Source organism: Bombina bombina, chromosome 3, assembly GCF_027579735.1.
Source record: "Bombina bombina isolate aBomBom1 chromosome 3, aBomBom1.pri, whole genome shotgun sequence".
NCBI classification, from domain to species: domain Eukaryota; kingdom Metazoa; phylum Chordata; class Amphibia; order Anura; family Bombinatoridae; genus Bombina; species Bombina bombina.
The window spans coordinates 954,662,369-954,689,503 of record NC_069501.1 but is presented as its reverse complement, the minus strand read 5'-3'; positions in this window follow the sequence as shown (position 1 = coordinate 954,689,503).

Here is a 27,135-nt window from a genome sequence, read left to right as displayed (position 1 = left end):
TCTATCTTCTTGCGGGTAGCACAACCTATGAAGGGGGCGAAAGAAACGTAACTGACTTTTGTCCTATAACCGAGAATCAAACTATGATAACAAGAAAGTTTGGAGACAAAGCTATGGTTATCAGCCCCTCAGGATGGGGCCGGATATCCACATATAGCCAGTTTGTCCTCTGGCCAGGACACTACAGCGGAACTAAGTTAAGTATCATGTATACCTTCTTTTTGAATATCTGTTTATTCATTGTGCTGGCTGAAGACTAGTGGTTTATTTCTTTGTCCAAATGATGCTGCACAAGAATATAATAATTTCTTGTTGAAACCATCTATATAAGTGCCAGATATGTATTAGTCATTAACAGGAAAATATTTGTTACAGAACCTATCTGGCTGATGAATGGGTGTTAGTTAAACAGCACTGGGATACAAACATCTAAGTAGCATGCTATAGAATAAGACGTTTCATGGAACTGTTTTAAGTGCCTGTTATCATTTAACACATTCCACATTGTGCCAAATAGAATGTTATTGGAAATCCCCTTATTTTGGAGCATCTACTCTTGTTGCTTGATTATTGAAGGCTTTGCAATACCTAAGGTGCTGGCTGAAGACTTGTGGCTCTCTAGCTGGGACATATAAGAAATGAAATAACTGAGGCTATCTAATTTGTGCCAGAACCATTTAAAACAATAACTAATTGGAAAAAATATACATCTGGCCTCTTCAAGTGCTCTTTTTTTACATCCTTCATATAAATACCAGTTAGACTGTTTGGAAAAGTGTTTGATTGGAGTAGCTATTATCAATGATGATTGATCAATGAAGTCTATCTGACGGTGTTGGCTGAAGACTTGTGGCTCTCTGGTTGGGACATACAAGAACATAAGTAGTCGAGACCACCTACCTACAGCCAGACATACAATAATCTTAATCAGAGGGGAAAATATACTTCTGGCTGAAAATTGGAGGGCCACTTAAATCTGTTGTTGCAGGATTTATGCTTAATTAAAGATTATATTGCATTGTTTCTTTTGTTAGATGGTTAAATAATATCTTCTACATATAAGTGCTAGATGAGACGGTATTAATAATTAATGGACCTTTATTCCCCTCAGGGGTCATTTGTTAAAGCATAATATTATCTGCATTGAATCTGCATAAGTTTTTATTTAACTCGCTTATATTTTTGCCTGGCTGAAGTGAATATGTAAACTTATTATACAAGTTGGGTGAATTATTTAAGCATATGAATTCTGAACAGAAGCTGCTTTGTCTATCATTAATCTGTTGTTAAAGAGGTTGGACAGATATATTTTTAGTTAGTAGGTTAAACAGGTTTATTCATATGTGGTAAATAAGATCTGCTCTCTGAGAGCAGAGAATCCTTGGTATTAGACACCTTCTATTAAATACGACCAAAAACAGAAAAATAGCTGATTAAGCATCTTTTATTTGAGATAAATAATTATCAATACTTGTAGTGCAAGTTAGCTACGTTCACAAGTAAGCTGCTATACTCTTCATGGTTATATCTCTGGAGTAGTAATCTGTTCTATGAACGAAGCAATACATAAAAATCTACCATAAAGATAACATTCTATACAAAAATAGTTCACACAATAGTAGCAACAATAGGAATAGTGAATCAGTATTATTATCAAATACTAGAGAATTACAGTGAAAAGGTATCCGGAATCAATAGTAACCTATATAGTAAGACAAGATAGGAGCTTAGATACTAATATCTGGAAATTACAAACCAAGATATAGAGCTGTGTTTAGGTCTGAATTTGTAAGCTATGTACATTGGTCTTATTTTGTTTCTTTAATGTACATTTTTAGAAAGTTGATTCCTGTGAAAGATTTGTGTATATTGTGATTCCAAACTATGGGCTAGATTACGAGTTTTGCGTTAGAGGCTATGCGGTGCTAACGAGCAGTTTTCCCTCACCGCTCACTTACCTGCAACGCTGGTATTACGAGTTTTTACAAACCCATCGTTAAAAGACAAGAAGTGAACGTTGAGCAAAATTTTGCTCATTACCGCACTCCAATACCAGCGCTGCTTAAGTCAGCGGTGAGCTGGTCATACGTGCGCGTGCACGATTTCCCCATAGGAATCAATGGGGAGAGCTGGCTGAGAAAAAGTCTAACACCTGCCAAAAAGCAGCGTAAAACTCAGTAACGCAGCCCCATTGATTCCTATGGGTAAATAAAATTTAGGTTTACACCTAACACCCTAACATGAACCCCCGAGTCTAAACACCCCTAATCTTACACTTATTAACCCCTAATCTGTTGCCCCCGACATCGCCGACACCTACATTATTCTTATTAACCCCTAATCTGCCACTCCGGACACCGCCGCCACCTACATTATATTTATGAACCCCTAATCTGCTGCCCCCAACATCGCCGCCACCTACATTATATTTATTAACCCCTAATCTGCTGCCCCCAAATATATTTATTAACCCCTAATCTGCTGCCCCCAATGTCGCTGCCCCTACCTACACTTATTAACCCCTAATCTGCCGCCCCCAACGTCGCCACCACTATATTAAAGTTATTAACCCCTAAATCTAAGTCTAACCCCAACCCTAACACCCCCTAACTTAAATATAATTTAAATAAATCTAAAGAAAATTACTATCATTAACTACATTATTCCTATTTAAAACTAAATACTTTCCTATAAAATAAACCCTAAGCTAGCTACAATATAACTAATAGTTACATTGTAGCTAGCTTAGGATTTATTTTTATTTTACAGGCAAGTTTGTATTTATTTTAACTAGGTAGAATAGTTACTAAATAGTTATTAACTATTTAATAACTACCTAGCTAAAATAAATACAAAAGTTCCTGTGAAATAAAACCTAACCTAAGTTACACTAACACCTAACACTACACTATAATTAAATAAATTAACTAAATTAACAACAATTAAATCAATTAAATTAAATTAGCTAAAGTACAAAAAACAAACACTAAATTACAGAAAATAATAAACAAATTACAAGATATTTAAACTAATTACACCTAATTAAATAGCCCTATCAAAATAAAAATGCACCGCAAAAAAAAAAAAAACCCTAGCCTAAACTAAACTACCAATAGCCCTTTTGCGGGGCATTGCCCCAAATTAATCAGCTCTTTTATCTGTAAAAAAAAATACAAACAACCCCCCAACTGTAAAACCCACCACCCACACAACAAACCCCCCAAATAAAATACTATCTAAAAAAACCTAAGCTCCCCATTGCCCTGAAAAGGGCATTTGGATGGGCATTGCCCTTAAAAGGGCAGTTAGCTCTTTTGCAAGCCCAAACCCTAACCTAAAAATAAAACCCACCCAATACACCCTTAAAAAAACCTAACACTAACCCCCTGAAGATCGACTTACCTGGAGAAGTCTTCATCGAAGCAGGGCCAAAGTCCTCAACGAAGCCGGGAGAAGTCTTCATCCCAGCCGGGCGAAGTGATCCTCCAGACGGGCAGAAGTCTTCATCCAGATGGCATCTTCTATCTTCATCCATCCGGCACGGAGCGGGTCCATCTTCAAGACATCCGACGTGGAGCATCCTATTCATCCGACGACTAAAGACGAATGAAGGTACCTTTAAGTAACGTCATCCAAGATGGCGTCACTTAGATTCCGATTGGCTGATAGAATCAGCCAATCGGAATTAAGGTAGAAAAAATCCTATAAATATAATGTAGGTGGCGGCGATGTTGGGGGCAGCAGATTAGGGGTTCATAAATATAATGTAGGTGGCGGCGGTGTCCGGAGCGGCAGATTAGGGGTTAAAAATGTTATTATAGTGTTTGTGATGCGGGAGGGCCTGGGTTTAGGGGTTTATAGGTAGTTTATGGGTGTTAGTGTACTTTTTAGCACTTTAGTTATGAGTTTTATGTTACGGTGTTGTACCATAAAACTCTTAACTACTGACTTTAGAATGCGTTACGGATCTTGACAGGTTAGGGTGTACCGCTCACTTTTTGGCCTCCCAGGACAGACTCGTAATACTAGCGCTATGGAAGTCCCATAGAAAAAAGACTTTACAAAGTTTACGTAAGTCGTTTTGCAGTAAGGCCAAAGAAGTGTGCGGTGACCCTAAACCTTCAAGACTCGTAATACCAGCGGTAGTGAAAAAGCAGCGTTAGGACCTCTTAACGCTGCTTTTTTACCATAACGCACAATTCATAATCTAGCCGTATGTATGTTTAAAGTTATTCAAATAATAGAATTATAAATTTAGTTATATAACCTTATGATGCAGGAAGTCCTCATGACTTTCTTGTCTACATAAATTAGTTCAAAGTTGAAGTTTAAGAGTATCATACTCTACTGATCTAGATCACAATGAGCACTTAAACACTAGACATTTTTCTTCTTCTTTTCCTTTTTCTTTCCTTTTAATTTTTATGTGCTTTCCCTTGTACAAAATATGATTATTGGAGTTATCTCCTCATAACTCTTGAACACACCTCAATTTTTTTGTCTTCTCAATATAATTTTACACTCTCACTCATGATATCTAATACATCACGTATGGAAAAACTTGTCACTTCTGTTAAGAATAAATCCCCTGCAATGGCCACAAAAAGTAGTCAAGAAAAGAAAAAAAGTAAGGGCTTATCTGAATCTATCAGAAGCAATTTAGAAGAGATTACTCCCATGCAAAAAATCTAATTGACTTAGAAAATGTTGTAAAACAACTAACTGACATATTCATGCCCCAATTTACACAAATCAGACAAGGATTAGATCTGTTGTCTGTAGAAGTGAAAAGCTTTCAAAACCCCATCATTGAGGTAGAACAGAGAGTGTCTGACGTGGAGGCTAGGGCAAATACACAAGAAATAGACATAGTTGAATTGAATAAAAAATTTGCGGCGCTAAAAATTTAAATGGAAGATTTTGAAAATCGATCTAGACTAAATAACCTAAGACTAATTGGTATTCCAGAAGGCTAAATGAATGAAGATTTAATGAAATTTGCAACTTTTTTTTTTTACCTAAACTATTAGGTCTTTCAACTAAAACAAATACCATTACTATTGAAAGAATATATAGAATAGGAATAACTAGAGTTAACCCAGAGGGTAACTATCCACCCAGACCAGTGATAATGCAGTGTCTAGATTATCAGGATAAGGTTAAAATCCTGAGGGCATATAAAAGTTTAACAAACACCCCACTAATTGAGGGGGAAACATTCTTTATATTTCAAGACTTCTCTGTTGATACAGCAAACAGAAGAAAGATGCTGATTCCGATTTGTACCCAGTTTATTAAGGCTGGAATTAATGCCACCATTATTTATCCAGCCAAATTAAAGATTACGATAGAAGATGAAACTCAAATGTTCGAAAACTTAGCTTCAGTTCAGAAGTATTTAGCCGATAAACAGATAAAGCTTTAATCTGACAAATAAGTGTGCAAAATCATTCTTTAAATGAATAATGTTGAAAGGATATGAATGCTATAATTTAAAAAAAAAAATTCTCACTTCTATTTTACTCCTTATTCACCCCCCACAATGATATTGGTGTTGAACCTTTTTATATAAAATAAACGAGTCTAAAAATAATTTCATGGAATGTTAGTGAAGTAACATCCCCTATTAAGAGGAAAACAATACTAAAACACATTAAACATCTACATGCTGATATTGTGTTTATACAGGAGACTCATCTCTCCAAACTAGAATCCGAGAAATTAAAGACTGGCTGGGTGGGCGAAATTTTCTTTACTCCCTGTAAGAAAAGAAAAAAAGGAGTAGCTATCTTGTTTAAAAATACATTGAATTTTACTTTATTATCTAAGGTAATAGATAAAGACTAAAGGTGTATATAATTCTTCAGATCAAAATCTATAATCAAATATTTACATTGTGCAATGTCTACGGCTCTAATAATAGAGATATAGCTTTCTGGGATAAAATACAGAATAGAATAATTGCCAACTTGAATACTAATATTATACTAGGTGGGGATTTCAATATTGCTCCTCTGGCCAACTTAGACAGACTGGGAAAATCATTAGGTAAGGGGGCAAACTCTAGGGACACTAAATTGTATAAACATTTACTTAAACAAATGAATGTTAAAGACAATCGGAGGCTGAATACACAAAACACATTCACAAAATAGATTATTTTTTTTGTTTCCCCAGCATTGACAGACAAGATTAAAATCATAGAAATAAAAGAAATTACTTGATCAGACCATTCTCCAATTACTATGGAATTGATACTAAATAAACAAATGTCTAACTTGGGGTTATGATTTCCTTGCTACCTGATAAATAATAACAAATTTGTGCAATTTTAAAAAAATAAATGGGAAGAATTTTCTTGTTTTAATGAAGATTATTATGAACAAATTGAAATATTCTGGGAGACTTTTAGATGCATGATTAGAGGAGATATAATTGCATTAATGATCGCTCAAAAAAAAAAAGGATAACGCACAGATCAGAACAATTGGCTCACCAACTAGCTAATGCATATAATAGATACTTAACCAATAGAAATATGGGAAACTAGAATAAATATATCGAATCCAAAACTTAGAGAGATAATTTTATGCTGATACAAACGCAATTGGCAGACAGGAAATCAAAGAGCATATTTGTCAAATACGGAAACAAGACTGGGAAATATCTTGCCAATTTAACTAGAAATAAAAAAAAATTAACTATCTCTATAATCAAAAAAGAGGGGAAATACATTAATACAACTAATGGAATTATACGAGAATTCCTAACCTATTATAAAAAAATATATGCTGAACCAAAAATAGATGAAATACAAAAAATATTTTTTGGGAAAACATTACAGTTCCGCAGATAAGCGAGGAACAATTAAAATCAAGGGAAATCCCCATAGCAATTGAGGAAATTGAAACTGTCATCAAAACATTTGCCACCAATAAAGCGGCTGGCCCTGATTGTCTGCCATTTGAATTCTATAAAAGCTTAAAAGACTTAATTGGTCCCACCTTAGTAAGTCTTTATAATTATTACTTAATAAAGGGAAGGGAATCCTCCAAAAACTTTTTACAGTCGTATACATCTTTAATATTGAAACTCTATACAAATCCGGAAGATATGGGGTCATACAGGCCCATTGCTTTACTTAACATAGACTATAAGATTTTGACTTCTATTATAGCTAACAGAATGCAAAATTTAATTAAGAATATTATTCATAAGGACCAATCAGGTTTTTTAAGAGGAAGGTCATCCATATGCAATCTACGCAAAGTTTTCACAATTTTATCATCTTTAAACGCTAGGGAAAAGATAGACAAAGAAACCAATTTTATTAATCCCATATTGCTATCTCTAGATGCTGAAAAAGCTTATGGGGCCCATTTATCAAGCTCCGAACGGAGCTTGTGGGCCCGTGTTTCTAGCGAGTCTTTAGACTTGCCAGAAACACCAGTTATGAAGCAGTGGTCTAAAGTCCGCTGCTCCATAACCCTGTCCGTCTGCTCTGATGAGGCAGACAGGAATCGCCGGATATCAACCCGATCGAGTACGATCGGGTTGATTCACACCTCCCTGCTGGCGGCCGATTTGCTGTGAGTCAGCAGGGGGCGGCGTTGCACCAGCAGCTCTTGTGAGCTGCTGGTGCAATGTTAAATGTGGAGAGCTTATTGCTCTCCACATTCAGCGAGGTTTTGCGGACCCTTTGACTCTATAACTTATGATAATTTATTTACAACCTTACATATTTTTGGCTTCAAAGAAAAACTTTTCAAGTTAATACAATCTTTATATAATATGCCAATGTCCTCCTTAATAGTGAACTCCTTTACTTCAGAACCAAGGCAAGGATGTCCTCTTTTACCTTTACTCTTTGATTTAGCTATTGAATCTTTAGCAATATCAATTAGGAACAATGTAGAAGGTATTAAGATAATGGATAAGGAAGTGCTAATCTCTCTATGCCGATGACCTCTTATTATTTATTAATAAAGCTGATAAAAATATTCCCATTTTACTTAAACTGATACAAAATTATGGATGCTTTTCCAGATATAAAATAAATGAACTTAAATCAGAATTATTATGGCTTACCAACAAACATTCCATGATACCTCATCCATTTTGTGAAGCATTAAAATATCTCTTTCTCCGAAGTTCTGGTATGAGATAAATTATAGAGGGAAATTAACCCAGGTATGTGATGCATTAGTCGGAGGATCTAAACTGCCCCTATCTTTAACGGGTAAAGTAAACATATTTAAAATGATCATATTCCCTAAAATGTTCTAGCTAATGCAAACTGTCCCCTTCCCTATGCATAAATCTAATATACAAATGATAAATAAATATTTAGTTAATTTCCTATGGCAGGGCAACAGACCAGTGCTAAGTTTAGAAAAATTGCAAATGCCTATAGAAAAAGGAGGGCTAAATTTACCAAATCTTATGATTTATAATAAAATAGCTCTAGCAAAGTTTGTAATTGATTGGTTAACATCAGGCGATTACTATGTAGATGTGGAACTAGAACAAAAAATAGCCTTCCCTTTTACATTATCAGCATTAGCTCATATTCAGGTGAAAGATCTACCGTTATTGTGTAAAAAGATGCCTGTCTTCAGAAAATCTATCAAGGCTTGGCAAGATCTCTGCTTAAAGGGACAGTCTAGTCAAAATTAAACTTTCATGATTCAGATAGGGCCTGCAATTTTAAACAACTTTCCAATTTACTTCTATTATCTAATTTGCTCAATTCTTCAGATATCCTTTGTTGAAGAAATAGCAATGCACATGTGTGAGCCAATCACACAAGGCCTCTATGTGCAGCAACCAATCAGCAGCTACTGAGCATATCTAGATATGCTTTTCAGCAAGTGATATCAAGAGAATGAAGCAAATTAGATAATAGAAGTAAATTAGAAAGTTGTTTAAAATGACATGCTCTTTCTAAATCATGAAAGAAAAAAAAAAAATTGGGTTTCATGTCCTTTTAATTAGTGGATCCAATTTTCTGGTGTCTGAATATCTCCCTATACAGGGAAACCCTTATTTTATTGCAGGCTTTACAACAAAGACTTTTGAGGAATGGGCAGAGTTGGGACTCAAAAAAATATACCAATTAATAAATAGACAAAATAATTCATATAAAACATTCCACAATATTAAACAAGAATTTAAGATCCCTAACAATCATTTATTTGCTTATTACCAAGCAAGAAACTATATGTTAACCCTGGTGCATCAATACGGGTATAACTGGAGTTCTAAATTTATGGAAAAGTTCTTTATTCAGTTTAAAAACGGAATTTACTCTATTTCTTCAACCTATAAGAACCTAATAGCCATAATAAGTGAAACAATAATGTATAGGATATGTTCTAAATGGGTCGATATACTAGGTACCGAACTTGCAGAGAACGTAATAACTAAAACCTAGATTACGAGTCTTGCGTTAGGGTTAAAAAGCAGTGTGGAGGGCTCCCAATGCTGCTTTTTAACGCCCGCTGGTATTACGAGTCAGGCAGGTACAGGTGTACCCCTCACTTTTTTTCCGCAATTGTCGCATACCGCAAATCCCCTTACGTCAATTGCATATCCTATCTTTTTAATGGGATTTTCCTAACGCCGGTATTACGATTGCTGGAAAAAGTGAGCGGTACACCCTCTCCTGTCCAGACTCCTAACGCATTTAAAAGTCAGTAGTTAAGAGTTTTATGGGCTAACGCTGTAACATAAATCTCTTAACTAAAGTGATAAAAAGTACACTAACACCCATAAACTACCTATTAACCCCTAAACCGAGGCCCCCTCCCACATCGGAAACACTTAAATAAAATTTGTAACCCCTAATCTGCCGATCGGACATCGCCACTGTAATAAAAATATTAACCCCTAAACCACCGCACTCCCACATCGCAAACACTAGTTACATTTTATTAACCCCTAATCTGCCATCCCTAACATCGCCGCTACTATATGAAATTTATTAACCCCAAAACCTAAGTCTAATCCTAACACCCCCCTAACTTAAATATAATTTAAATACATCTAAATAAAATTACTATCATTAACTAAATTATTCCTATTTAAAACTAAATACTTACCTATAAAATAAACCCTAAGCTAGTTACATTGTAGCCATTTTAGGATTTATATTTATTTTACAGGCAACTTTGTATTTATTTTAACTAGGTAGAATAGTTATTAAATAGTTATTACATATTTAATAGCTACCTAGTTAAAATAAGTACAAATTTACCTGTAAAATAAATCCTAACCTAAATTACAATTAAACCTAACACTACACTATCATTAAATTAATTACATAAACTAACTACAATTAACTACAATTAAATTAAATAAACTAGAGTACAACCCCCCCCCCACTAAATTACAGAAAATAAAAAAATAATTAAAAATTTTTTAAGCTAATTACACCTACTCTAATCCCCCTAATAAAATAAAAAAGCCCCCCAAAATAATAAAATTCCCTACCCTATACTAAATTACAAATAGCCCTTAAAAGGGCTCTTTGCGGGGCATTGCCCCAAAGTAATCAGCTCGTTTACCTGTAAAAAAAAATACAATACCCCATTAAAACCCACCACCCACACACCCAACCCTACTCTAAAACCCACCCAATCCCCCCTTAATAAAACCTAACACTAACCCCTTGAAGATCACCCTACCTTGAGACGTCTTCACCTAGCCGGGCACAAGTAGACCTCCAGAGGGGCAGAAGTCTTCATCCAATCCGGCCAGAAGAGGACATCCAGACTGGCAGAAGTCTTCATCCAGGCTGCATCTTCTATCTTCTTCCATCCGGAGTGGAGCGGGTCCATCTTGAAGACATCCGACGCTGAGCATCCTCTTCCATCCGACGGCGACTGAAGAATGAAGGTTCCTTTAAGTGACGTCATCCAAGATGGCGTCCCTTCAATTCCGATTGGCTGATAGAATCCTATCAGCCAATCGGAATTAAGGTAGGAAAAATCCTATTGGCTGTAAAAGAGCTGATTACTTTGGGGCAATGCCCCGCAAAAAGCCCTTTTAAGGGCTATTTGTAATTTAGTATAGGGTAGGGAATTTTATTATTTTGGGGGGCTTTTTTATTTTATTAGGGGGATTAGAGTAGGTGTAATTAGTTTAAAATTCTTGTAATTATTTTTTTATTTTCTGTAATTTAGTGGGGGGTTTTTGTACTTTAGTTTATTCAATTTAATTGTAGTTAATTGTTGTTAGTTTAGGTAATTAATTTAATGATAGTGTAGTGTTAGGTGTAATTGTAACTTATATAATAAAGAAATGTCCGGAGCCGCAGCAGTAAACTTTAGAATGTTTATTTAGCAAATAAAACAGGTCTGGTAACAGAAAAACACTGACATGCCCTTCAGTTTGATAAGCTTACGCGTTTCGGCATTATCGCCGTATTCATAGCTCTCAAAGTTCCTTACAACTGTTAGGCTTGATAAAGGAAATAAAACCACCGGATTGGCTGATGGGCATTAATTGTTTAACTCATTCATGTCCTATCAATTTTAGGATTCCCTATTAACATAAACTGTTACCTTTCTAAATTACCTGTGGGTCAAATAAAGAACTTCATTACTATAAAGGAAAAGAATGGGGTTCAAACCCCCTAATGTATTAACTTATATTATGTGTACTATATATTTACCAAGCTGAGCTAATTCTCAAAACACATTAAAGAAATAAGATTGAGCTGACTTGAAACCTTAATGTTCACTGTCGTTCTTGTTGAAAAAATGTTCAATTTAAGGATGTACCATGCAATTCTGTTCCCGGTACCCCCATGTTCCTATACTTGAACATGTAAAGCACTGTATTGTTAATTTTGGAGAGAATATTATATTAATATTTCTCAATTTTCCATATACTTTTTAAGCTAAAAGAAAGACCTTTGGTTACATGTAAAGCACTGTATTGTTAATTTTGGAGAGAATATTATATTCATACTTCTCAATTTTCCAAATACTTTTTAAGCTAAAAGAAAGACCTTTGGTTACTTACTATCCAAACTTATTTTACTCTAATAGTGCATAATGAATCATTATCAGTAATGACTTAAGGGGGCCCTATAAAATTATTTCATGAGGGTGTACTGTCCTCTACAAATACAGATCATAAGGTTATCCTGTCCTGCCCTTTTGCATGCTTATTGCCAGTGATTTATAAGGTCGTAGGCTGAGTTTAGCCCTGTAGGATGTCTTGTCTTTAATTGGAAAATCCAAAAAATCTCTCTTCGTGCTAGTGCTGTCTTCCTATCTCCCCCTCTTCGACCAGCCTTAACACTCTCTATTATGGTCCACCCAAAACTTGAATTGTTCTTATTATGGACCCATTTGAAGTGTTGGACGAGTGGGGTTGTCAGGATACCAGCCTTGATATCGGAGAGATGTTCTCTAATACGTGCTCTGGTCTCCCTTGTGGTCATCCCTATGTACTGTAAACTACAGGTCACACAGCTTGCCAGATAGACTGTGAATGTATTTCTGCAATTCATGCATTCTCTGTGGTCGTAGTGTTTCTGTGTGACACTACTTGTGAAGCCTTCACCTATCTGTAGGTGTTCACATGCTTTGCATGTGATGTTGCTACATCTGTAGACCCCTTTAAATCTAAGCCAAGAGCTTGTTTCCTCCCTTGGTGCCTCTTTTAGTTGTGTGGGGGCCAATATGTTTCCTACAGAGACCCCTCTTCTGAAGGAGCATCTGCATCCTTTGTCCACAAATGCTGATAAAGTTTCATCAGCCGCTAACATTTTAAAGTGTTTTCTCACTATTTGGCAAATCTCATTATACTGTGTGCTGTAATCAGTAACAAAGTATATGTCCCCACTATTTTTGTTTTTTTGATCTCTTTTTTCCAAAAGTGTCTCTCTGCTGGATGCAAAAACTTCCTTCCTGACTCTATTAATGACTTGTGAATTATAACCTCTCTTTAAAAGTCGTTCAGACAATTGTTCTGCATGTTTTTCATACTGGTCATTATTACTACAGTTTCGTTTTAGTCTGGTGAACTGGCCTTTGGCCACCGATCTGAACACTTGTTTGGGATGACTGCTCCTGGCATGGAGGAGCGTATTGCCCGAAATGGGCTTCCTGAACACTTCGGTTTCAACACCGACATTGGGGATCCCAATCAAAGTGAGATCTAGGAAATTAATCCTTGTCCTGTTGAGTTCAAAAGTGAACTCTAAACCAATGTCATTGTTGTTGAGCCCTTCCACAAAGGCCTTTGCACCTTGTTCAGTGCCCCGCCATACCAGGAGCAGGTCATCTATGTACCGTTTGAAGAACTGTACATTGTCCCTGTGTTGGTTTTCATCTCCATAGATGCGGGACAGCTCCCACCAACCCATGAATAGGTTGGCGAAGGAGGGCGCGAATTTCGCGCCCATTGCTGTCCCGCACCTCTGGAGATAAAACACCCCCTCAAAGGAAAAATAGTTGTGTGTTAATAAGTATCGCACGACCCTTAATACATACTGTATTAGGTCTTCTGAAAAGCGTGTATCTCTTCGCAAGAAAAATTCTATAGCCATTAAGCCCTTGTCGTGCTGAATAGACGTGTACAATGCTTTCACATCTATAGTCAGCCACAAATCCTCGTCTTCCCAGTTCAAGGTTTTCATCAATTTTATAACATGGGTGGTGTCCTGTAGAAAGCTTGGGAGGTTACCTACCAACGGTTGTAATACACTGTCCACCCATTGTGAGAGTCTTTCAAGGAGTGATCCTATCCCACTAACAATGGGCCTACCTGTAACTCCCTCCAGGGATTTATGGACCTTGGGTAGGTGGTTGAAAACAGGTAAGATGGGGTTATCCACCAGGAGAAAGTCACAGGTGGGCCCATCCAGGATACCCAATTCACTGCCATCATCAATGATCTGTGTGAGTTCTCTTTTGAACCTACTCGTAGGGTCACAACCTAAAACCCTATAATGGCGTGTGTCTTGAAGCTGTCTTATCGCTTCTGTCACAAATTGTTCTCTAGACATTACCACAACCGAGCCCCCCTTGTCCGCACCCCTAATAACCAGACCCTCGTTGGTCTGTAAACTTCTTAGGGCATCTCTTTCCTTGTAACTCAAGTTATGTTGTTTGCCAAGGGGAGCTTGGTGTAGCAATGTCAGGTCCTTTTCTATTCTTTCCTGGAAAACCTCCAATATACTACCCCTATGGTGTATGGGGTAAAATTTGGAGGCTTCCTTGAATTTGGGTAATTGGTAAGCCTCCCTGTGGTCGTCAATTGCTCCTTCGGATAGGAGTGACTCCATAGTTAATAGATCACAATTTTCATTAAAGGTGAATTCGTTTCTAATACTTGGAGTAGCCAAATTCCCAGTAAGTCTCACATTTACTTCACTGTCCTCCGTGTTGTGGAAATACTTTTTTACTGTCAAACCTCTGATTAGTTTATTTACATCAACAAGTGTGTTGAACAAATTGAATTTTTGTGACGGCACAAACCCTAGGCCTAGACCCAGAACCCTTTTTTCCATGTCTGATAATGTGTAGTTAGATAAATTAATCACACTCATGTCCTTACTCACTGGTACTTGCTCTCTAGTCTGCCTCGTCTGGTTGACCTGCGGTTTTGTTTCACTTGTCCGCCTTGGTTTCCTCTTCCTCTCCCCCCTCCCTCCGGTTTCTTGGGGGGAAGGCGAAAAACCTGTTCTAGATCCTGCCTGTCACTTTGTTCTATTCTCCCTGCTCCCATAGTGGGTGTATCCCCATCTGGAGTATACTTAGATCCTCCCTGATGTTTCTTTAAAATTGAGGGTATGATTGGAATGGGATCTTTTGGTCTTACCACTGGTTGGGCGACCACAGTGGGTATATCTTGATTTCTTATCTCATTATCCTCACCTCCTGATGCTGAGCTGTCGTCGTAGGACTCAGCTTCGCTTTCCGAAAACTGGACTCTCTTTCCCCTATTGCTCCCATGATCTTCCTCATTCTGATTGGAAATATCTGTCCCTCTATCTCCCCTGTTGTTAGAGAAACCTCTGCCCCTTCCTCTGCCTCGTGATCTGTTGTATGCCCTGCGTCCCTCTGATCTATCCTTCCTATTCCATACAAATACTCTATTGTTGTCATAATCGGATTGGTCCCTTAGGTATTTGTTATGTTTACTATTTATAAGTAATACTTTAGTCTCCAAGAGTGTTTTTTGTAATATTCCATCAAATTTAGGATATTCAATTGCACTTCTCCTTAGATTTAGCTCTATTTGTAAAGTCTCAATTTGTTGATTTATCACATTGAGGGACTTAGTTTTGTAATTGACCAAATGCAGCATCAAGCGTAGTGAGCATTCTGATAGAATTATATTCCATTCGTTAATGAACTCCCGATCCTCCGTTTGGAAGGTGGGGCATTTGTTAACTCTCAAACCCCTTGGTATGATTTTTAACTCGTAATATTTGTTAAGGGTCATTATATCCCATCTTAGTTTATTCTCTTTGAGAAGTAAAAACTCAATTTCTTCAAATAGTTTTGCCAGTGTAAATTTAGACCTATCTGTACAGAACACCTCTTCTAGCTCAAGGGTATTGTCATCTCTTTCCTGAAACGTTTTTAAAGAGAAAAACTCCCTACCCTCACTTGTAACTGCAACCTCCATAATTAATCCTGTGTTTAGATAATTCTTTTCAAATAAATCTACTCTACTCTAATCCCCCTAATAAAATAAAAAAGCCCCCCAAAATAATAAGGTGTAATTAGTTTAAAATTCTTGTAATTATTTTTTTATTTTCTGTAATTTAGTGGGGTTTTTTTGTACTTTAGTTTATTCAATTTAATTGTAGTTAATTGTTGTTAGTTTAGGTAATTAATTTAATGATAGTGTAGTGTTAGGTGTAATTGTAACTTAGGTTAGGATTTATTTTACAGGTAAATTTGTACATATTTTAACTAGGTAGCTATTAAATAGGTAATAACTATTTAATAACTATTGTACCTAGTTAAAATAAATACAAAGTTGCCTGTAAAATAAAATAAATCCTAAAATGGCTACAATCTAACTATTAGTTATATTGTAGCTAGCTTAGGATTTATTTTACAGGTAAGTATTTAGTTTTAAATAGGAATAATCTACGGCTAGATTTAGAGTTTTGTCGGTAACGACCCGCGTAGCTAACGCTGGCTTTTTTCTGGCCGCACCTTTTAAATAACTCTGGTATTGAGAGTCCACAGAATGGCTGCGTTAGGCTCCAAAAAAGGAGCATAGAGCATATTTAACGCAACTTCAACTCTCGATACCAGAGTTGCTTACGGATGCGGCCAGCTTCAAAAACGTGCTCGTGCACGATTCCACCATAGGAAACAATGGGGCTGTTTGAGCTGAAAAAAAACCTAACACCTGCAAAAAAGCCGCATTCAGCTCCTAACGCAGCCCCATTGTTTGCTATGGGGAAACACTTCCTACGTCTGCACCTAACACTCTAACATGTGTGGTGACATTTTATCACTGGAATATTCGCTGTTATTGGGATCCCTTCCCCCAGGTACACCTTTCTCTCTGAACTATAGACACTCCCATTGGTCTTTTTGAGTGGCATTTGATAAGCCACTCCCTTTTGAATTGGGTTATAAAATACTGTAACACCAGAGCCTCTGTCTCTTCTTTTGTATCCTGCTCCTGCTAAAAGATGGATGATGTTGGACACAGAGAATCTGGCTAAGTATTTCTGGGATAATATTCTGTGTAGCACAATTGGGGTTAGTTTAGAAAAGTTGCCCTGTATCTTAAAATGTGGTTATCTATTAATTTAAAATATCTCTACTTTCTACTAAATATAATATACTAAATCTCTATGGTGGTACCACTAAAACCAACACAGATAAATTGTGAAATAAACTATATGTTACTTTCTGGGATAATATTCTGTGTAGCACAATTGGGGTTAGTTTAGAAAAGTTGCCCTGTATCTTAAAATGTGGTTATCTATTAATTTAAAATATCTCTACTTTCTACTAAATATAATATACTAAATCTCTATGGTGGTACCACTAAAACCAACACAGATAAATTGTGAAATAAACTATATGAGGGTCCTCCATTATTTGTCAAACAGTTTATTTAGGAATCAATATATGTTAATAATAAGATAAATATTTACAGGTATATATATATCAATCTATTTTACAGATACAGTCCACATTTTAAGATACAGGGCAACTTTTCTAAACTAACCCCAATTGTGCTACACAGAATATTATCCCAGAAATACTTAGCCAGATTCTCTGTGTCCAACATCATCCATCTTTTAGCAGGAGCAGGATACAAAAGAAGAGACAGAGGCTCTGGTGTTACAGTATTTTATAACCCAATTCAAAAGGGAGTGGCTTATCAAATGCCACTCAAAAAGACCAATGGGAGTGTCTATAGTTCAGAGAGAAAGGTGTACCTGGGGGAAGGGATCCCAATAACAGCGAATATTCCAGTGATAAAATGTCACCACAACATGCACCCCGAGTCTAAAGACCCCTAACCTTACACTTATTAACCCCTATTCTGCCACCCCCGCTATCGCTGACCCCTGCATATTATTATTAACCCCTAATCTGCCGCTCCGTAAACCGCCGCTACTTACATTATCCCTATGTACCCCTAATCTGCTGTCCCTAACACCGCCGACCCCTATATTATATTTATTAACCCCTAATCTGCCCCCCACAACGTCGCCTCCACCTGCCTACACTTATTAACCCCTAATCTGCCGACCGGACCGCACCGCTATTATAATAAAGTTATTAACCCCTAATCCGCCTCACTAACCCTATAATAAATAGTATTAACCCCTAATCTGCCCTCCCTAACATCGCCGACACCTAACTTCAAACATTAACCCCTAATCTGCCGACTGGAGCTCACCGCTATTCTAATAAATGTATTAACCCCTAAAGCTAAGTCTAACCCTAACCCTAACACCCCCCTAACTTAAATATAATTTAAGCCTAGATTTAGAGTTTGGCGGTAGCCGTGAAAACCAGCGTTAGAGGCTCCTAACGCTGGTTTTAGGCTACCGCCGGTATTTGGAGTCAGTCAGGAAAGGGTCTAACGCTCACTTTTCAGCCACGACTTTTCCATACTGCAGATCCCCTTACGTCAATTGCGTATCCTATCTTTTCAATGGGATATTTCTAACTCCGGTATTTAGAGTCGTGTCTGAAGTGAGCGTTAGAATTCTAACGACAAAACTCCAGCCGCAGAAAAAAGTCAGTAGTTAAGAGCTTTCTGGGCTAACGCCGGTTTATAAAGCTCTTAACTACTGTGCTCTAAAGTACACTAACACCCATAAACTACCTATGTACCCCTAAACCGAGGTCCCCCCACATCGCCGCCACTCAATTACATTTTTTTAACCCCTAATCTGCCGACAGCCACCTACGTTATACTTATGTACCCCTAATCTGCTGCCCCTAACACCGCCGACCCCTATATTATATTTATTAACCCCTAACCTGCCCCCCACAACGTCGCCGCCAGCTACCTACAATAATTAACCCCTAATCTGCCAACCGCAAAGAGCCGCCACCTACATTATAGCTATGTACCCCTAATCTGCTGTCCCTAACACCGCCGACCCCTATATTATATTTATTAACCCCTAATCTGCCCCCCTCAATGTTGCCTCCACCTGCCTACACTTTTTAACCCCTAATCTGCCGAGCGGACCACACCGCTATTATAATAAAGTTATTAACCCCTAATCCGCCTCACTAACCCTATAATAAATAGTATTAACCCCTAATCTGCCCTCCCTAACATCGCCGACACCTAACTTCAAACATTAACCCCTAATCTGCCGACTGGAGCTCACCGCTATTCTAATAAATGTATTAACCCCTAAAGCTAAGTCTAACCCTAACCCTAACACCCCCCTAACTTAAATATAATTTAAATCTAACGAAATTAATTAACTCTTATTAAATAAATTATTCCTATTTAAAGCTAAATACTTACCTGTAAAATAAATCCTAATATAGCTACAATATAAATTATAATTATATTATAGCTATTTTAGGATTTATATTTATTTTACAGGTAACTTTGTATTTATTTTAACCAGGTACAATAGCTATTAAATAGTTAAGAACTATTTAATAGCTAAAATAGTTAAAATAATTACAAAATTACCTGTAAAATAAATCCTAACCTAAGTTACAATTAAACCTAACACTACACTTTCAATAAATTAATTAAATAAAATACCTACAATTACCTACAATTAAACCTAACACTACACTATCAATAAACTAATTAAATACAATATCTACAAATAAATACAATGAAATAAACTAACTAAAGTACAAAAAATAAAAAAGAACTGTTACAAAAAATAAAAAAATATTTACAAACATCAGAAAAATATTACAACAATTTTAAACTAATTACACCTACTCTAAGCCCCCTAATAAAATAACAAAGACCCCCAAAATAAAAAAATGCCCTACCCTATTCTAAATTACTAAAGTTCAAAGCTCTTTTACCTTACCAGCCCTGAACAGGGCCCTTTGCGGGGCATGCCCCAAAGAATTCAGCTCTTTTGCCTGTAAAAAAAACATACAATACCCCCCCAACATTACAACCCACCACCCACATACCCCTAATCTAACCCAAACCCCCCTTAAATAAACCTAACACTAAGCCCCTGAAGATCTTCCTACCTTGTCTTCACCATGCCAGGTATCACCGATCGTTCCAGGCTCCGAAATCTTCATCTAAGCCCAAGCGGGGGCTAGACATCCATCATCCAACGGCTGAAGATGTCCAGAAGAGGCTCCAAAGTCTTCATCCTATCCGGGAAGAAGAGTAGATCCGGACCGGCAACCATCTTCTTCCAAGCGGCATCTTCTATCTTCATCCGATGAGGACCGGCTCCATCTTGAACACCTCCACCGCGGACCCATCTTCTTCTTCCGACGACTTCCCGACGAATAACGGTTCCTTTAAGGGACGTCATCCAAGATGGCGTCCCTCGAATTCCGATTGGCTAATAGGATTCTATCAGCCAATCGGAATTAAGGTAGGAAAATTCTGATTGGCTGATGGAATCAGCCAATCAGAATCAAGTTCAATCCGATTGGCTGATTCAATCAGCCAATCAGATTGAGCTTGCATTCTATTGGCTGTTCCGATCAGCCAATAGAATGCGAGCTCAATCTGATTGGCTGATCGGATCAGCCAATCGGATTGAACTTGATTCTGATTGGCTGATTCCATCAGCCAATCAGAATTTTCCTACCTTAATTCCGATTGGCTGATAGAATCCTATCAGCCAATTGGAATTCGAGGGACGCCATCTTGGATGACGTCCCTTAAAGGAACCGTCATTCGTCGGGAAGTCGTCGGAAGAAGAAGATGGGTCCGCGGTGGAGGTGTTCAAGATGGAGCCGGTCCTCATCGGATGAAGATAGAAGATGCCGCTTGGAAGAAGATGGTTGCCGGTCCGGATCTACTCTTCTTCCCGGATAGGATGAAGACTTTGGAGCCTCTTCTGGACTTCTTCAGCCGTCGGATGATGGATGTCTAGCCCCCGCTTGGGCTTAGATGAAGATTTCGGAGCCTGGAATGATCGGTGATACCTGGCATGGTGAAGACAAGGTAGGAAGATCTTCAGGGGCTTAGTGTTAGGTTTATTTAAGGGGGGTTTGGGTTAGATTAGGGGTATGTGGGTGGTGGGTTGTAATGTTGGGGGGGTATTGTATGTTTTTTTTTACAGGCAAAAGAGCTGAATTCTTTGGGGCATGCCCCGCAAAGGGCCCTGTTCAGGGCTGGTAAGGTAAAAGAGCTTTGAACTTTAGTAATTTAGAATAGGGTAGGGCATTTTTTTATTTTGGGGGTCTTTGTTATTTTATTAGGGGGCTTAGAGTAGGTGTAATTAGTTTAAAATTGTTGTAATATTTTTCTGATGTTTGTAAATATTTTTTTATTTTTTTTAACAGTTCTTTTTTATTTTTTGTACTTTAGTTAGTTTATTTCATTGTATTTATTTGTAGATATTGTATTTAATTAATTTATTGATAGTGTAGTGTTAGGTTTAATTGTAGGTAATTGTAGGTATTTTATTTAATTAATTTATTGAAAGTGTAGTGTTAGGTTTAATTGTAACTTAGGTTAGGATTTATTTTACAGGTAATTTTGTAATTATTTTAACTATTTTAGCTATTAAATAGTTCTTAACTATTTAATAGCTATTGTACCTGGTTAAAATAAATACAAAGTTACCTGTAAAATAAATATAAATCCTAAAATAGCTATAATATAATTATAATTTATATTGTAGCTATATTAGGATTTATTTTACAGGTAAGTATTTAGCTTTAAATAGGAATAATTTATTTAATAAGAGTTAATTAATTTCGTTAGATTTAAATTATATTTAAGTTAGGGGGTGTTAGGGTTAGGGTTAGACTTAGCTTTAGGGGTTAATACATTTATTAGAATAGCGGTGAGCTCCAGTCGGCAGATTAGGGGTTAATGTTTGAAGTTAGGTGTCGGCGATGTTAGGGAGGGAAGATTAGGGGTTAATACTATTTAATATTGGGTTAGTGAGGCGGATTAGGGGTTAATAACTTTATTATAATAGCGGTGCGGTCCGCTCGGCAGATTAGGGGTTAATAAGTGTAGGCAGGTGGAGGCAACGTTGAGGGGGGCAGATTAGGGGTTAATAAATATAATATAGGGGTCGGCGGTGTTAGGGACAGCAGATTAGGGGTACATAGCTATAATGTAGGTGGCGGCTCTTTGCGGTTGGCAGATTAGGGGTTAATTATTGTAGGTAGCTGGCGGCGACATTGTGGGGGGCAGGTTAGGGGTTAATAAATATAATATAGGGGTCGGCGGTGTTAGGGGCAGCAGATTAGGGGTACATAAGTATAACGTAGGTGGCGGTCGGCAGATTAGGGATTAAAAAAATGTAATTGAGTGGCGGCGATGTGGGGGGACCTCGGTTTAGGGGTACATAGGTAGTTTATGGGTGTTAGTGTACTGTAGAGCACAGTAGTTAAGAGCTTTATAAACCGGCGTTAGCCCAGAAAGCTCTTAACTACTGACTTTTTTCTGCGGCTGGAGTTTTGTCGTTAGAATTCTAACGCTCACTTCAGACACGACTCTAAATACCGGAGTTAGAAATATCCCATTGAAAAGATAGGATACGCAATTGACGTAAGGGGATCTGCGGTATGGAAAAGTCGTGGCTGAAAAGTGAGCGTTAGACCCTTTCCTGACTGACTCCAAATACCGGCGGTAGCCTAAAACCAGCGTTAGGAGCCTCTAACGCTGGTTTTCACGGCTACCGCCAAACTCTAAATCTAGGACCTAGTTAATTATAGTAAATTTATTTAGATGTATTTAAATTATATTTAAGTTAGGGGGGTGTTAGGGTTAGACTTAGGTTTAGGGGTTAAAGGGACAGTCAAGTATAAATTAAACTTTCATTATTCAGATAGGACTTTTAATTTTAATTGACTTTCCAATTTACTTTTATCATCAACTTTGCTTTTTTCTCTTGGTATTCTTAGTTTAAACTAAACATAGGTAGGCTCATATGCTAATTTCTAAGCCTTTGAGGGCTGCCTCTTATCACAGGCTTTTTAAATCTCTTTTCAACACAAAGAGACAGAAAGTACACGTGGGCTATATAGATAACACTGTGTTCAGGCACAGAAAGTTATTTAAGATCTAGCACAAACCAATGCTAAATTTAAGACAATAGATAATGAACAGTCACAGTCATGTGATCAGGGGCCTGGAAGAAGGTTCCTAGATACAAGGTAATCACAAAGGTAAAAAGTACATTAATATAACTGTGTTGGTTATGCAAAACTGGGGAATGAGTAATAAAGGGATTATCTATCTTTTAAAACAATAACAATTCTATGGTTGACTGTCCCTTTAATAAATGTATTATAGTGGCGGCGACGTTGGCGGCAGCAGGTTAGGGGTTAATAAATTTAATATAGTTGCGGCGACATTGGGGGGGCAGATTAGGGGTTAATAAATAAAATGTAGGGTTCGGCGATGTTGGGGGCATCAGATTAGGGGTTCATAAGTATAATGTAGGTGGCGGCGGTGTCCGGAGTGGCAGATTAGGGGTTAATAAGTGTAAGATTAGGGGTGATTAGACTCGGGGTTCATGTTAGGGTGTTAAGTGTAGACATAACTTTTATTTCCCCATAGGAAACAATGGGGCTGCGTTAGGAGCTGAACGCTGCTTTTTTGCAGGTGTTAGGTTTTTTTTCCAGCTGGCTCAGCCCCATTGTTTTCTATGGGGAAATCGTGCACGAGCACGTTCAGCCAGCTCACCGCTGACTTAAGCAACGCTGCTATTACGGTGAGATGTGGAGCTAAATTTTGCTCAACGCTCACTTTTCTGAGGCTAATGCCGGCTTGCAGAAAACTTGTAATACCAGCGTTGTCTTAAGTGAGCGGTGAGAAAAAAAGGAGCGTTAGCACCGCACACCATTACTGACAAAAACTCATAATCTAGCCGTAAGAGTATTAGGAGAACTAAAAAAGCATCATTAGCAACATACTATCAAGAATCTCAAATTAAATTAATTTAGATGGCCTTCTTAATCCCAGATAGAATGATTAAAATGACCAAAATGAAAGATGTTTTTTGCCTAAAATGCGGGAATAAAAAGAGCAAACATTCTACATTGTTTTTGGTATTGTCAGAAAATTAGAAGATTCTGGCATAAATTATCTAATTGGCTAAGTAATATAATTCACATTAACATCATACTTGAAATCCAAGATGTAATATTTCTCTTGGAGGGAACTGAATATAAAGCAAACACCACATTTCTAAACCTATCTATCTTACTGGGTAGGAAAATTATATAACTTTGGAAATCTCGAAAGTGCACTATGCTGGAGGATTTAAAATTAGACCTACGCAATTCCTTAGGGTTATAACAAATAGATACATTGCTTCTCACAGAAAAACTGCTTGAAAGCATTTATACAGAAGTGGGAAAATTTTGTAATGGCTCAGAAAATAAGTTTTCAGAAACAAGTCTTACTTCCCTTTGTAAATACCATACTATTGGCAGAATATATGCTGCGTGGTCAATGGACCTTTCTGGAAGTACGTAGGAGGGATAATGGAGGGAACGGGACATAGACAGTTTATTTTTTCTTTCCTCCTTTTTCTTTTCTTTTTTTCTGGTAAATTCAAACTGATCATTTTGAGCCGTTTAGATTGGAATTGACAAAGGGAGAATATAAAATAAATTCAGATACACAACAAATTTATACCAGGAGTACTGTTATTTATTTTTAATCTGACTGAGTAATAATTAAACCACTGACTGGAGCTTGCAGTCAGTCCTATGATGTGGCTCCTTATATGTTTTTGTAGGATAATGGAAAAAAGAGACAGATAATTGTAAACTAATTTGTTTTCTCTCTTTTTGTTATTTCTTGCAATGGAAGAATCACTGTAATAATGTGAAAACATTTATGTATTTGTAAATTTTATATTTTGTTTGCCTCAATAAAAAATAATAATATAAATGTAAAAAAAGTTCTTGCTATTAGCCTCTGTGAAGATGGGCCCACAGCTCTTTTACTGTATAATGGTGTTTGTTTGTTTTTGGATACTGTATTATTTTTTGTACATTAAATTTTTCTTTCACAATTTAGTGGTTTTAGATTAGTAGGGGGTTTGTTTAGATGGATAGTTGGATAATTAGATTTGAATTGTAACTTAGAGGGCTTAGTTTAGAGGAGGGTTAGGTGTTAGTTTTTTTGTGTTTGGGGTATGTAGCGGCATAGGGGTTAATAGCATAGTACTTTTGGTGGGTATATGGCAGCATAGGGGTTTATAGTTAGAGACATAAGCGTTAATAGTTAGTTTATTGGGGTGGGTATGTGGCGGTATATGGGGTTAATAGTTAGATACTAGTGGTGGGTATGTGGCTGCATAGGGGTTAATAGTTAGATATTTGCGTTGGGTATGTGGTGGCATAGGATTTAATAGTTAGATACTAGCGGTGGGTATGTGGCAGCATAGGGGTTAATAGTTAGATATTAGCAATGGATATGTGGCGGCATAGGGGTTAATAGTTAGATATTAGCAATGGATATGTGGCGGCATAGGGTTTAAAAGTTAGATACTAGTGGTGGGTATGTGGTGGCATAGGGGTTAAAGTGACAGTATACACTAATTTTCGTATAACAGCATGTAATAGACACTATTATAAAGAATAATATGCACAGGTACTGATCTAAAAATGCAATATAAAACCTTTTAAAACCTTACTTAGAAGCTCCCAGTTTACTACTTTTGATTAGGTTGACTGGAACACCCAGTAAAAGGGGCTGGAAAGCAAAAAAGAGTAGACACTCCCCCCCCCCCCTCCCCTGCGTATAAAAACACCATTTATACAAGCTGGAGTAGGTCGACAACAGCCTACTTCTAAAACATTGGGGCTTGGTTAGGAGTCTAAGAATCAGCACACTGTTATTTAAAAATAAGCAAAACTATACATTTTTACAAAAATAACCTTTATGGGCTATATAAATGGATCAACTACAAAACATTTATGCAAAGAAAAATCTAGTGCATAATGTCCCTTTAACAATTAGCTGCAGGGCCGTCTTTAATATTGACTGCACCCTGGGTAAACATTTTCTTGCCCCCCCCCCCATGCAATTTCACTCTCCACCCCAACATCCCAAAAAACACTAAATCAATTTATTTTATAAAATTTTTTTTTAAATTATTAGCCCAGCAGTGGATCATCCACTGCTGGGCTAATCATTTAAAAAAAATTGCAATATGTGAAACTGGACCTAAGCAGTACTAATCAGTAAATAAATATATAAATTCCTCCACTGTGGATTAATTTAATATGCTTATGAATGTGATTCTGGTGTGAGGTTAGCTGGATAAAGAGATTTAGGGCAGCCAACAGGAGCAAAGCAAGGTAAAGACTGAGGAGGAAGCATGGAGGTGCAGACAAATATAAGTTTACTGACTGGAACAGCAGAACTACTATGGGAAGCTGTAAAATCTGAGACAGAGAGAAAAAAAACCTATAAAAATAAACCTTACCTTAATGTGTGAAGTATCAGCATGACACATTGGGGGATATTTATCAAAGGTCTGGCGGAGCTGATCCGACAGTGCGGATCAGGTCCGCCAGACCTCACTGAATGCAGAGAGCAATACGCATACATAGCTTGATAGATATGCCCGTATACATCAGCCACAGCAGCACATGTCACTTCTTTGCTAGGAACATGTTCCCTCTCACCCTACAGTAGACGATGCTGCATGGGGGAGGGGCGTGTGTGCACTTACTTATTCTTCCCACTGACACCTTTCTACAAACTTAGCACTGTTCCCCTAACAAACTTCAGTTAGTTGATCTTAGGGCCACATCAGAAAGAGCAGGGTTAAGGGGACCAGCAGACTGGATGCTGTCAGCCCAAGGCTGCATGGATACAGTGTGAGATGTATCACACAGCCTCAAGACTGAAGAGAGCAGATGCTCAAATCCTCATGTGCCTGCCGCTCCTGCTTTCTGCTGCATGTGCCTACAGTCAGCCCTATCCAGAAACAATCCCCACCACCAGAGCAGTTACCTGTCAACAGTGGTAACCCCAGCTGGACATTTTCTGATGCAGTGGGATTGTGTCATATATATTTATATATCTATCCTGGTTCTCATGCTGTATTATCTTACTTGCAACATATCATTTACTATAAGAACTGTTCCTTTAAGGCTTTATTATTGGGCACCCTATTTATAGGCACCAAGCCTATAGATCATTGCTTGGTATTGATTGCTGTTATCCAGCTGTTGTTTCCTGAGTCTCCTATTGCTGTCAGCAGAACCGGATCCCTCTCTCCTAGAACGTAGGAACTACTTTTCTTAACCTGCTGGAACTTTGGAATTCATACGCGGTGACGTCACACGCCACCGCAACTCGATTCTCAACTTCTGGCTCCGGACTCCAAACCTCAAGCCTCCGTTAACGGACAGGAAGATTTCGCTAGCCACCTGCACAAATCCAGGTAGGAGCTTAAGGCAAGCCTAGATTATAATTTTCACCCTGCAGCCTCTATCCGGCTAACCTGCTGCAATACTG